General features: G+C 37.4%; 2 protein-coding genes and 1 pseudogene across 2 annotated transcripts in view; all 3 read left to right on the forward strand.

Annotated features, from left to right (window-relative positions):
- The window catches only part of LOC127904911 (structure-specific endonuclease subunit slx1-like), a 93,985-nt gene extending 87,645 nt beyond the window's left edge, over positions 1-6,340 (forward strand). The window contains exon 4 of the mRNA XM_052450038.1: positions 5,407-6,340. The gene's annotated coding sequence lies outside the window, so the exon portion shown is untranslated. The remainder of the gene's footprint in view (positions 1-5,406) is intronic.
- The window catches only part of LOC18095082 (vegetative cell wall protein gp1), a 53,832-nt gene that overhangs the window by 28,276 nt on the left and 13,450 nt on the right, over positions 1-12,106 (forward strand). The window lies entirely within an intron of this gene.
- Positions 4,143-5,327, forward strand: LOC7485739 (structure-specific endonuclease subunit slx1-like; annotated as a pseudogene).

Here is a 12,106-nt window from a genome sequence, read left to right on the forward strand (position 1 = left end):
GTGAGCTGGGTCTCTAAACTTCAGACTGTTGTAGCTTTATCCACAACAGAAGTTAAGTACATGGCAGCTACACAAGCTTGTAAAGAAGCAATATGGATGAAGAAACTTATGGAGGAGCTCGGACACAAACAAGAGAAGATTCTTTTGTATTGTGATAGTCAGAGTGCTTTGCATATTGCAAGGAATCCAGCATTTCATTCAAGAACAAAACACATAGATGTTCAGTATCACTTTGTTCGCGAAGTGGTGGAAGATGGAAGTGTGGATTTTCAGAAGGTTCACACAAAGGAAAACCCAGCAGATGTTTTGACCAAACCAGTCAATATTGACAAGTATATATGGTGCAGATCCTCCTATGGCCTAACTGAAACGTAAGCAGCATGAAGATGGCAAGTATACAAAGGATAGAAGAATCACAAATGATCAAGTGTGAAGACTTGATTAAATCATCAAAGTCTTCAAGTGGGAGAATGTGAAGCCAGCTATGAAACCAGCTAGGCAAGCACTAATTAGTGCAACTTGCGGCACTAATTAGTATCAATTATTGCAGCACTAATTAATGTCAATTAGTGCCACTTGCCTTGCCTTGCTCTTATCTTTTGCAAGACAAAGGCAAGGATGCTTGCCTATAAATAGGCAGTGCATCCTTGCCATAGTATACACACCACAAGAGAGAAACAAGAGAGGAAGAGAAGAGTGAGAGAGGGAAAGTAATCCCACAAAATTGTGAGGTATTTGTGAGAGAGTAAGTGAGGTGTTTTCTCCTATTAATAGAGAGATTTCAGTTGTTCTCCTATTAGTAGAGAGAGGTTGTAATTCCCACATTACTTAGTAAAATCCTTCTATACTTGCCCGTGGACGTAGCCAAATTGGGTGAACCACGTAAATTCTTGTGTGTCTAATTTCTCATTTTATCCTATCATTTGTCTTTTATCTTGTCGGGTTTGCATGCTAGTATTTCTAACAAAAGGCTCGTAGCTTATTTGTGTTTCTAGGTGTAAAATGAGCAATTTTCCCATTTGTCTCATGTATGGAAAAGAGGACCCCTGGGTGAAGCCTGTCTGGGCCCTTCAGGTGAAACAGCAAGTGCCTGAAGCTCCGTATTATGAGGTTAGCCCAGCTGGTCACTGTCCTCATGATGAAGTTCCTGAGGTATGCAGCTCATTGCTTACTAGCTTAATGGCACTTTCTGTTGCCCATCCCGTAGTTCATGCTGTGAAGATGGTGTTCAGGCTTATATTTGTGTGCGTAAAGAAAAGCTTTTTTCTAGGCATCTCTGGCACGAGCTGAGCTAGAGTAGACAACTGTCGGAAGACATTATGCGATGATGTTCTGGAAATAAATACGTTTATCTGATGGGAAGTAGAAAACTCGAACAGGGGAAGAATAGTTGTTGAAATTAACTTCAATGTCCATACTAATCCAGTGGGGATAATTTACAAGAATCTTGCTGTTATGAATCAATTTGATACTACAAGTAACATTTACATGTATAGGTTAATGTTCTTTTTTTATGCAAGAATCTTGCTGTTATGAATCAATTTAATACTACGTTTTCTAGGATTAGTTAATGCAATAAAATCCTTTCTGCAAGGGGATAATGAAATCTTAAGGCATCCTAGATTAATCATCAAGTTTTCCAAGAAGTTTACTATTTTCTTTTTCTACTTTATTTATTTATTTTTGTTTTTTCAAGAACATGGCTTCTCTAATGGCCCCTTTTACAACGCATGAAATTGAAAATGAACAACGGCAAGAGATTTCGTCCCACTAAAAAAAATGAAAATTAAATAAAATAAGGATTTTTATAAAATGGTATTTCAAAAGAGAATTTCTTGACAAGGTGTGTATAATTTAAAATTTTAATTATTAAGATTCAAACTTAAAGAATTAAAAAATCATTTTTTTATACAAATTTTCTCATCAAAACATAACTTTCTTTAATTGAAATTTTTTTAAATGCACAAAAACTAGTTTAATAATACACTAATAATGAAACCCATATAAATAAATAAATAAACTAACAGGATCAGTTAAACATTGTATATTATATTTGCTTTTACTGTGGATTCAAGTAGTGTAATAATAATTTTAGCTTTCTAAAAAAAATAAAAAAAGCTTGTAATTAGTGTGAAATTATCTTTTTTTTAAAGGATTAATTGGACATTACAAAGCTTGGGGATAAATTAGTTTATATTTTTTTTTTTGCATAATAAAATTACTTTATTGTCTTTAAAAACAAAAATTAATGTATGCCTTTGGTCCCAAGGTTTTTATGTTTTTTAAATATTATTTGCATAGTAAAATTATGTTGATACCTTAACAGCAAAGAACAATTAAACTTTCATAAAAAGATGTTTTTGTCTTTCTATTTTTATGAACATTTAAGTTACATAATTACCCTTAAATTCAAACAAATTGTTCCAACGGCATTTCATGTTTTCCTTTTTTTTTTTTTGTTATTTTTGGCTCTGAGATAAGGGTTTTTTTGGTAATTTTTAAAAATGTTGTAATATTATTATAAAAAAAAGTTGTTGATGCATGACAACTCCGTAACACGTGTGGAGCCGTTTGATTACCAAAATCAATTGTACACAATGACATTTGGAGTGACATTTTGTTCTCTTCGCAATAAAGAGTTACATCTTCACAATAGAGGTGTGGTTAGGCTCTAGTGATTTTTTTTTCTCTCTCCTAACTTAGGAATTCATGTCATTCCTTTCAAAAATTAATTGTGTCGTCCAATTTTTATTTCTATTGATTTTGATCATCATTCTTTTTTATTACTATTTGTTTTTCTTTTAGTACTTTTTTTGTTTAAATTGTTTTCAATTTCATTTCTAGGCATTATATTTCATTTGGTTTTTTTATCCAATTTGATCATCATTTTTTTAATTGCTTATTTTTTCATGCTTTACCTTTTTCAACTTCATCCCTCGTCATTTTATTTCCTTTAGTTTTTTTATCCAATTTTGGTCCTTATTTTTTTGATTGATATTTTCTTAATTTATTTTTAAAAAACTAATCCCTAATTATTTTCTTTCATATGGTTTTTACATCAAATTTGGTCTTTATTGTTTTGATTACTATTTGTTTTGTTTTTAATTTTTTTTTATAATTGGAAATTTTACTTCGTAATTTTTTCATGTCTGCCTTTTGATAGGGAAATCTCAGTGTCAAGACTCGGTTCACTAGTTTTGAATATTATCCTAGTTTAAGTTGGATCTTTTTTTTTAGATCCTTTACTAATTACTTTTCAATTTCATCATTCGATATTAGATTATTAGGTCTTGAGCTTTGTTAGTTGTTTCACTTTTCTTTTTGTTAGTTTATCCTAATTTTATATATCAGGTAGTGAGTTAGTCGAGTTAACTTAGGTAGACTTAAATTATTTTCTCGATGTTTTTTTATGAAATTAAATTTTTTTGTTCAATTTTATTATTTGGAATTAAATTATTGACCATTGAGCTTTGTGATTTTTTTTTGTGGTGTCATCCTGAGTTCGGGTTAGTCAAGTTAACCCAGGTTAACTTAATTTTTTTTATGTTTTTTTTTAGTTTTGATTTTTTTGCTAGGTCCTTTTTTAAAAAATTTATTTTTTATTCTGATCTTATGTCGCAGGTGGCAGGTTGATCAAGTTAATTCGTGTTGACTTGAGTGTTTTTTTAACGTTGCTTTTTAAAAAAAATAATTTTTTTTTAATTTCATTATTTGACATTATATTATTGAGCCTTAAATTTTATGATTATTTTATTTTATTTTTTTATAAAATTATATTAATCTCATATCTTGAATCACGTATTATTCAAGTTAATTCATGTTAATCGAGTTGTCATCTTCTAAATATTTTTTATGTTATGAAAAGACTAATCTAGTCCACAGCATAGCATGTATAATCTATCAAATAAAATATTAAATAAAATAAGTAAGTAAGTAAATAAGGGTACAACGTTAGTAGCAATTTTTTTAAAGAAAAAAAATTATTTAGGGATGAAGCCAGTAAAGCAGCACCTATGGTCCATAACGGTTGGTCCGTTGGTCAGCCAAGATTACAGTGCAATAAACAAGATTACAAGACCGAATACGTTTCCGTAACATAACGGTCGGTCCGTTGGTCAACCAAATCCATCCAATCGGACCAGATGACGAGGTAGCTGTCTCAGACGTTCCGGTCTGTAAAACTTAAAGCATCCTCATCAAAACCACCACCACCACAACAACAACAACCATCCTCATCCTCATCATTGCCCCGATCAAGAAAAACACGAGCAAAATCGAGCTCAAATTCGAAATCGAGATCATGGTCTGTGTATCTTATTCTCTCTACCAACCACCCGATCAAGACTTACGTTGGTGTCACCACCAATTTCTCTCGCCGGTGCGTTTATTTCCTTGATTCAATTCTTATTTTCTGAAATTCAATGCAAATGCTTATCTGGGTCAATTTCAATTTGTCTCTTACAAATTGAAGGGGTGACGAATCATTTCACGACTTGAATAAGTAAATAAAATAGTTCTCTAATCATGTCTGCAATGGCAAGTTTGATAACATGCTAGTTAATTTGGTAATTGCTGATGCCTTTCAACCAGATGTATTGACTTTTGTATTGAGCACGGTCTCCGATTGCCTCACCTGTGAATTTCACAAATGTGTTGTGTTATTCTTGCTCAAGTATGTGCAATATAGAAATGAACGAATGCATACTTGTTGAACTTGGCGCTTTTTAATGCAGCTTGAAACAACATAATGGCAAGCTTAAAGGAGGTGCAAAAGCATCCCGTGCAGGAAGGCCGTGGATTTGTGCTTGCATAATTCGCGGTTTTAATGACCGAAGTGAAGGTAATTTTCTTCTTTGTACCACTTTCACAAATGCCAATGAGAGTTATTTTCATACTCCTGTTCTTGATTTTTCTTCTTGATGTTTTGATTTTTGGCATGAATTTGTTTAATCTATTGATTTTTCTTCCTTTTATTTTCTATTTTGTAGCTTGCAAGTTTGAATCAAAATGGAAAAGCTTTTCAAGGAAATTTCCTCGAAAAAGGATAGATGATGACCAGATGAAGCTAGAGCAGGAAGGACTCGCACCGACTCCTGCAACATAGGAAGACTGCCCTCGACAGGGTTAAAGGTTCATTTGATCTTAGTCACTTAGAAATTGACTGGAAATTGAATACTTTCTGATTTTGATAATATGCAATCACGTTCGACACATTTTAAGTTATATTGCATTCTTTGAGCGACACTATTGCATTTCACTCCTACCATGATTTGATCATTGTATATTTACACTTGACACAATTCAATATATTCTTTTCATTGTATTCACGATATCTTCCTTCAATGTGACTCCAATTAAGCAGTATTTCAAAGTAATATAACCATTTATAGTCCAAATACTGACAAGGTTACCATTGAGACTTCACAGCATTTCAAATTCATGTGGTCTGCTAATGTAACACATTTGAGATTATCTATCACCTTCCATAATCTGTATGAATGACTCGATCCGGTTGCTAGCAATCTGAAAAATAAATCTGCATTGTTCCCTCTTTTGAAGAGTCAGAGGGAACTTCCAAGCATAAGGATCCAGAAATTGGAGTATGTCAGTGTGCATGAAGTTACTGGAAAGGTAATTAGCTAATGGCATGTCTCAGTTACTACCCTGTGCAGACAAGCTGTCTATCTGAGTCCCATCTGCCTCAAAGTTGTCAGTTTGTTGCATCCTTCTATCTCCAGCAGCTAAACTGCTCAAGTGCTTCCAATGACCATACAACTCCTTCACTGCAGCAAGCCAGCCTGAAACTCCTAAACAATGTGAAGGAGGCAAGGGAGGAGAGATTAGTCATACGTCTGAGAATCATCTGATTACACTTCTATGTGAAGTTTATGAAAAGACGGAGAGGGGATAGTCTTATTCGAATCTCTTAACTGTGGACAAGCAGAAATGTAAAGATCTTCAGACAAGTTTTCTAACAAAAGCTTATGGAGACAAGAAAAACTTATCACGAGAAGTCCAGACTTCTCAATCCAACACGTTCCTGAACGGTAGAGTTTCTAGAGATTGGAAAGGCTTGAAAGGAGAACCAGGCCCATAAAACTTATTGCCCACAGATAGAACTCTATCTGCGCCTCTATGATCAAGTGTCTGAGTGTGGATAATTGACGCAGTGAATGGAAACAATGTGCATTATCTACAACAACGGATATCCAGCCTTATTAGACTTGGGATCGATTACTAGTACAAGATGGTAATTCTATACCACCATATAACGCAAGTGTGAGCTTTTACAGATTTTTAAGAGTTTGCAACAATAAGATGATAAGATTTTCTTCCTTTTCTTTGGGTGTGCAGCAGAATCCATCAGTCCATTGCATATCTATCTTATTAATGCCATGCTTAGTTTCCAAACTGGCTACTCTTGCATCTTCAGTGCGCGCCATAAAATATTTGAAGTTGTTGAATTGAAAGTTGTCCATGAAGATGCACCTATTCTCTTAACTCCCCTAGTCTGAGCCCATCTCCAATATAAAACTTGCCTCCCCTTCGGAGACGCGTCAAATCCTCTGACAATAGGATTCGTGTTGTTTACCGGCTTTCAGCTGTTCTTCTCTTCATAATAATTTTTTACATGCCTTCTTTCTTTCGTTTTTATCATACTTTACATGTTTTTTTCTGATAAAAAAAAATGCGTTTGCTTTCTAAAAGTAAACTCGCTTCTTTTTTTAAAGTTAACATTCGAGTTCAACTCCAAGCCTACTTACTACCAACCATGTGGGGATTGGAAGCCAATTCTGTCTTGTACCAGTGTACTTCTTACCTTTTTTCCAAACCTTTTTTCTCTCACGCCAGCCTTCAACCCCCTGGCCTATAACATGATAATCAAATTCATATCTGAAGGTAGATGGAATTGGGAAATTCATGAATTTTAAACATCAACGTCTTTTCTCACTTCAGTGACTAATGAAATAGATTGTTCCCCCCCTCCCCTTCTGAAAAATATAAGCAAGACAAGAAAGAAGAGAACATTGAAACGAGACACATTGAAGAGTCTACCCTGTGTACTAATTTCCTCAATTACAACTCTCAGAGGGTTCTGAAAATTTTCAGTCAATACAGTACAATCAATTAATGGAGGAGTAGAACACTCAATCCTCAATTGTAATGGGGAATACGAACCAAATAATCAGCAAGTCTTTGACTCTAGCTCCGTCCCTAGGAATGCCATTAAAGCAGCCAGCTCCACATACGCCTTTTCAAAAGCTTTACACCGATCCAACGAGGGCAAGAACAGCTGAAAGCCGGTAAACAACACGAATCCTATTGTCAGAGGCCCTGATACCAGCCGTGGCAATTGCCATCGGCCACCAAATCGCTTCTTTAAAGCAATCTCAGTTAATAGACACACTCCATGGAGGAGATGTCAGCCAGTAACGTCCACAATGCTGGTCTTTAGGAATATTGATGTTGTATAGTTAGGACTCTAGTGTTTGAATTTGAATTAATCTTCAGTTATCAGGTTGTTAGGAAAGCTTATCATGTGTTCTTGTTCATTCTTCATGGCTGTATATATATATTCTCAGTGAGTTAATAACAAAATACTTTTCCAAGGAATTCTAACGTTTATATGGTATCAGAGCGTCTTTAATTTTTTTTCCATCCTCTTTTCTCGTCATGACTGATCCCAACAACACCAGCCTGCCCAACTTAGTGACCATCAATGTCACGGCACAGGCTCCTCTCAAGCTCACCAGCTCCAATTATTTATCCGGGAAACTACAATTCCAAACACTTTTTGTAGGTTATGATCTCCAAGGTTTCATTGATGGAACCAAGCCTTGTCCACCACAATCTCTCATCACTGAAAACTCAAACACTCCTAATCCTGCCTACCATGCATGGATACGTCAAGATCAACTAATATTAAATGCTCTCATTGGAGCTATTCATCACTCCATCATTCCGTTTATTGCTTGTGCTACCACATCTCAGAAGGCTTAGATAATTTTAGCATCAACATATGCCACCCCCTCCAGAGGCCGCATCAAGCAAGTCAAGGCCAGTTTCAAAGCCCTCACAAAGGGCTCTCTTTCCATCTCTGATTTCATTCACTCTGTTAAAGCACGGGCTGATGAATTAGCAATGTTGGGTGCCCCCATTGATGGTGAGGATATCACAGATAAGATTTTAGAAGAATTGGGAGATGAATACAAAGAACTTGTGCATGCGGTACAAGCCCGAGACACCTCCATTGCCTTTGATGAACTTCATGAAAAATTACTCATGTTTGAAGCCTCTCTAAATACTTCCCACAAAGCCTCCTTCCAGTTCTCTCCTACAGCCAATGCAGCAGTTCATCGTTCTGGCTATTGATCTCAGCCCTCTTTTGGTCGATCTGCCCCTCCTCCCTCAACACAGTGGGGCACTTCATTTCACAACTCTCCAAGACCACAAGGACATAATCAAGGACTTCATTATCAACGACCTAGTCCTCGTCCTTACCTAGGATACTGCCAGGTCTGTAACCTTCAAGGGCACACGGCGAAAAGATGTCCCTCATTCAGGTTTGTCCCTCAAAAGACAGTTATTTCCAAGGGCAACAACAGTCCTAACTCTTGGCAGCCACAAGTTCATCTTGCAGCCAGCAATGAATCCAGCACTCCTCCCAGCAATGTAACCAGCACTCCTTCGTGGCTGCTGGATAGTGGTGCTTCTCACCACATCACTGCTGATCTCCACAATCTATCTCTCCACACTCCATATACTGGCTCGGATGATGTTATGATTGGAGATGGTACAGGCTTACGCATTACCCATACAGGCTCCTCAACTCTACATTCAGGCTCCTCTTTTTTTAATCTCAGGAACATTCTTTGTGTTCCTGACATTAAAAAAAACCTTATCTCTATTTATCAATTTTGTATAACCAACAATGTCTCTATTGAATTTTTACCTTCGTGTTTTCTTGTGAAGGATCTGCTGACGGGAGTGGTTCGCGCTCAGGGTGAGAGCAAAGGTGGCGTTTATGAATGGCCGGGGTTCAATCCAACATCCTCTTCTCCAACTGCTTTTTCTAGTTCAAAAATTGCACCAATAAATTGGCATTTTCGATTAGGTCACCCATCGTTACCTATTCTCAATGTTATCCTTTCCAAAAATAAGATAAACACTTGTTCAATGACAAAACAGTTTTCCTGCAATGCATGTCAATGTAACAAAAGTCACAAACTTCCTTTCTCAGCTTCCACTTTAGAGTCTCATGCTCCTCTTGAAATAATTTTCTCTGATGTATGGACTGCTCCTATATACTCCATTGATGGCTTTAAATATTATGTTGTTTTTGTGGATCATTTTACACGTTATACATGGTTCTATCCTTTGAAACGCAAATCTGATGTCAAGCCTACATTCATAAGGTTTAAAGCCATTGTTGAAAATTATTTCAAGCATAAAATCATCACCTTCTATTCCGATAATGGAGGCGAATTTACAGCTCTAAAAGATTTTTTCCAAATACATGGCATATCTCATCGTACTTCCCCACCACACACACCTAAACATAATGGTATCTCTGAACGCAAACACCGACACATAGTGGAAACTGGTCTTTCACTTCTAACTCATGCCTCATTACCTCAAAAATTTTGGTCGTTTGCGTTTTCCACTGCCATTTACTTAATTAATCGGATGCCTTCACCTTCATTAAAATATTTTTCCCCATTTGAACTTATCTTTAAACAATCTCCTAATTATGCTAAACTTCGCATTTTTGGGTGCTTGTGTTATCCATGGCTACGTCCATATTCGGTTCATAAACTAGATGTCCGGTCCAAACCGTGCATATTTCTTGGATACTCCTTATCTCAAAGTGCTTACATCTGTTTTGATCCCCCATCTTCCAAATTCTTTTCTTCTCGTCATGTTCAGTTTGTTGAAACTACTTTTTCGTATGCTAGTTTACTACAATCACAGTCAGTATCAAACTCTTCCTCTCTACAATTCTGGACACCTCCTATTCTTTCAATAGTCGCACCTGTGCCTGTGCCTCCCCCGTTCACGCCTCCTGCACTTCCACCTTCTGCAGCACACCCTGTCAGCAGCTCCATTACAACAGCCAACGACAGCCCTCCCATCATGCCACCCACACAACCTTCCTATGTTCTGCCCACCTCACCGTCCCCTCTGATCATTCATCCTCCCCCTGCTCCACCTGTTGCACCTTCTCATTCCATAACCACCAGATCAAAAAATAATATCCACGAACCTATCCGCAAACTCACCTTCCATACACACCTTCCCTCAACTGATATTCAGGAGCCCACGCCTGTTACCAATGCTTTAAAGGAAGCCAAATGGCGTCATGCCATGCAGGATGAGTTTAATTCTCTCATCCAAAATAAAACCTGGGATTTGGTTTCTCCTCAATGTGCCTCTAACTTAGTCGGTTGTAAATGGATTTTCAGGGTAAAGCGCAATTCTGATGGCAGTGTTTCTCGCTATAAAGCACGCTTGGTGGCCAAAGGCTTTCACCAGCGACCGGGGCTTGACTATACCGAAACCTTTAGTCCGGTTGTCAAGCCAACCACAGTTCGTCTTGTTCTGTCCATTGCAGTAAGTAATGGGTGGCGGCTGAGACAATTAGATGTCAACAATGCTTTTCTTCAGGGACATCTGCAGGAAGACGTATACATGGCTCAGCCGCCTGCCTTTGTTGACAAAGAACACCCACATTTCATCTGCAAACTGCGTAAAGCCATTTATGGGCTAAAGCAAGCACCACGTGATTGGTACCATGAACTCCGCACGTTTCTGATTGATAACGACTTCACAAATTCAGTGAATGATACGTCTTTATTCATTCGTAAACATCATGGACATCTTCTATATTTATTGGTATATGTGGATGACATTATCATCACCGGTGATGATGAGCATGCAGTCGACCTTCTTGTTCAAAACTTAGCCAAGCGGTTCTCACTGAAGGATCTGGGGTCTCTAACTTATTTCCTTGGTGTGGAAATTCAACCTCATCCTCATGGGTTGGTGCTCTCTCAGCACAGATATGTTCAGGATCTCTTGCATCGTACCAACATGCGCAACTCACGTCCTGTGGCTACTCCACTACCACCAGGTCCACCTCCCACTCTTGCAATGGGTGAGTTGCTTCTTGATCCATCTGAATATCGAGCCACTGTTGGAAGTCTTCAATATCTGTCACTCACTCGACCGGATTTAATTTTTGCTGTAAACAAGTTGTCACAGTTCATGCACAAACCGACTGAAGAACATTGGAAACTTGTCAAACGCCTACTGCGTTATCTCTCCGGCACCAGTAACGTAGGTCTTCTTCTGCATCATCAATCACCTGCTCACTTGCATGCTTTTTCAGATGCAGATTGGGGGGGAAACAAGGATGACTTCTCCTCCACTAGTGCCTACATTCTATACCTTGGTCGGAATCCTGTCTCATGGTCATCCAAGAAACAACAAACCATTGCTCGATCATCAACGGAGGCCGAATATCGCTCTGTGGCTGACACAGCCTCAGAAATCAGCTGGGTATGTTCATTATTGAATGAACTTCAATATTCGGTTAATCAAGTTCCTGTGATTTATTATGATAATATTGGTGCAACACAACTAAGTTCAAATCCAGTTTTTCATTCAAGGATGAAACATGTCTCTATTGATTTCCATTTTATCCGCGAAAGAGTTCAGTCTGGAGCTCTTCAGGTTTGTCATGTCTCCTCTGATGATCAACTCGCTAATGCATTGACAATATCTCTTCCCCGTTATCGGTTTGAGTTACTCAAGGACAAGATTGGACTTACTCAAGGTCGTCCATCTTGAGGAGGGATGTCAGCCAGTAACGTCCACAGTGCTGGTCTTTAGGAATATTGATGTTGTATAGTTAGGACTCTAGTGCTTGAATTTGAATTAATCTTCAGTTATCAGGTTGTTAGGAAAGCTTATCATGTGTTCTTGTTCATTCTTCATGGCTGTATATATATATATTCTCAGTGAGTTAATAACAAAATACTTTTCCAAGGAATTCTAACTTTTATAGGAGAAAGAAGCATGTGAGCTCCCATGGGGACCTCTGATC

This window comes from Populus trichocarpa, chromosome 1 (assembly GCF_000002775.5).
Source record: "Populus trichocarpa isolate Nisqually-1 chromosome 1, P.trichocarpa_v4.1, whole genome shotgun sequence".
NCBI classification, from domain to species: domain Eukaryota; kingdom Viridiplantae; phylum Streptophyta; class Magnoliopsida; order Malpighiales; family Salicaceae; genus Populus; species Populus trichocarpa.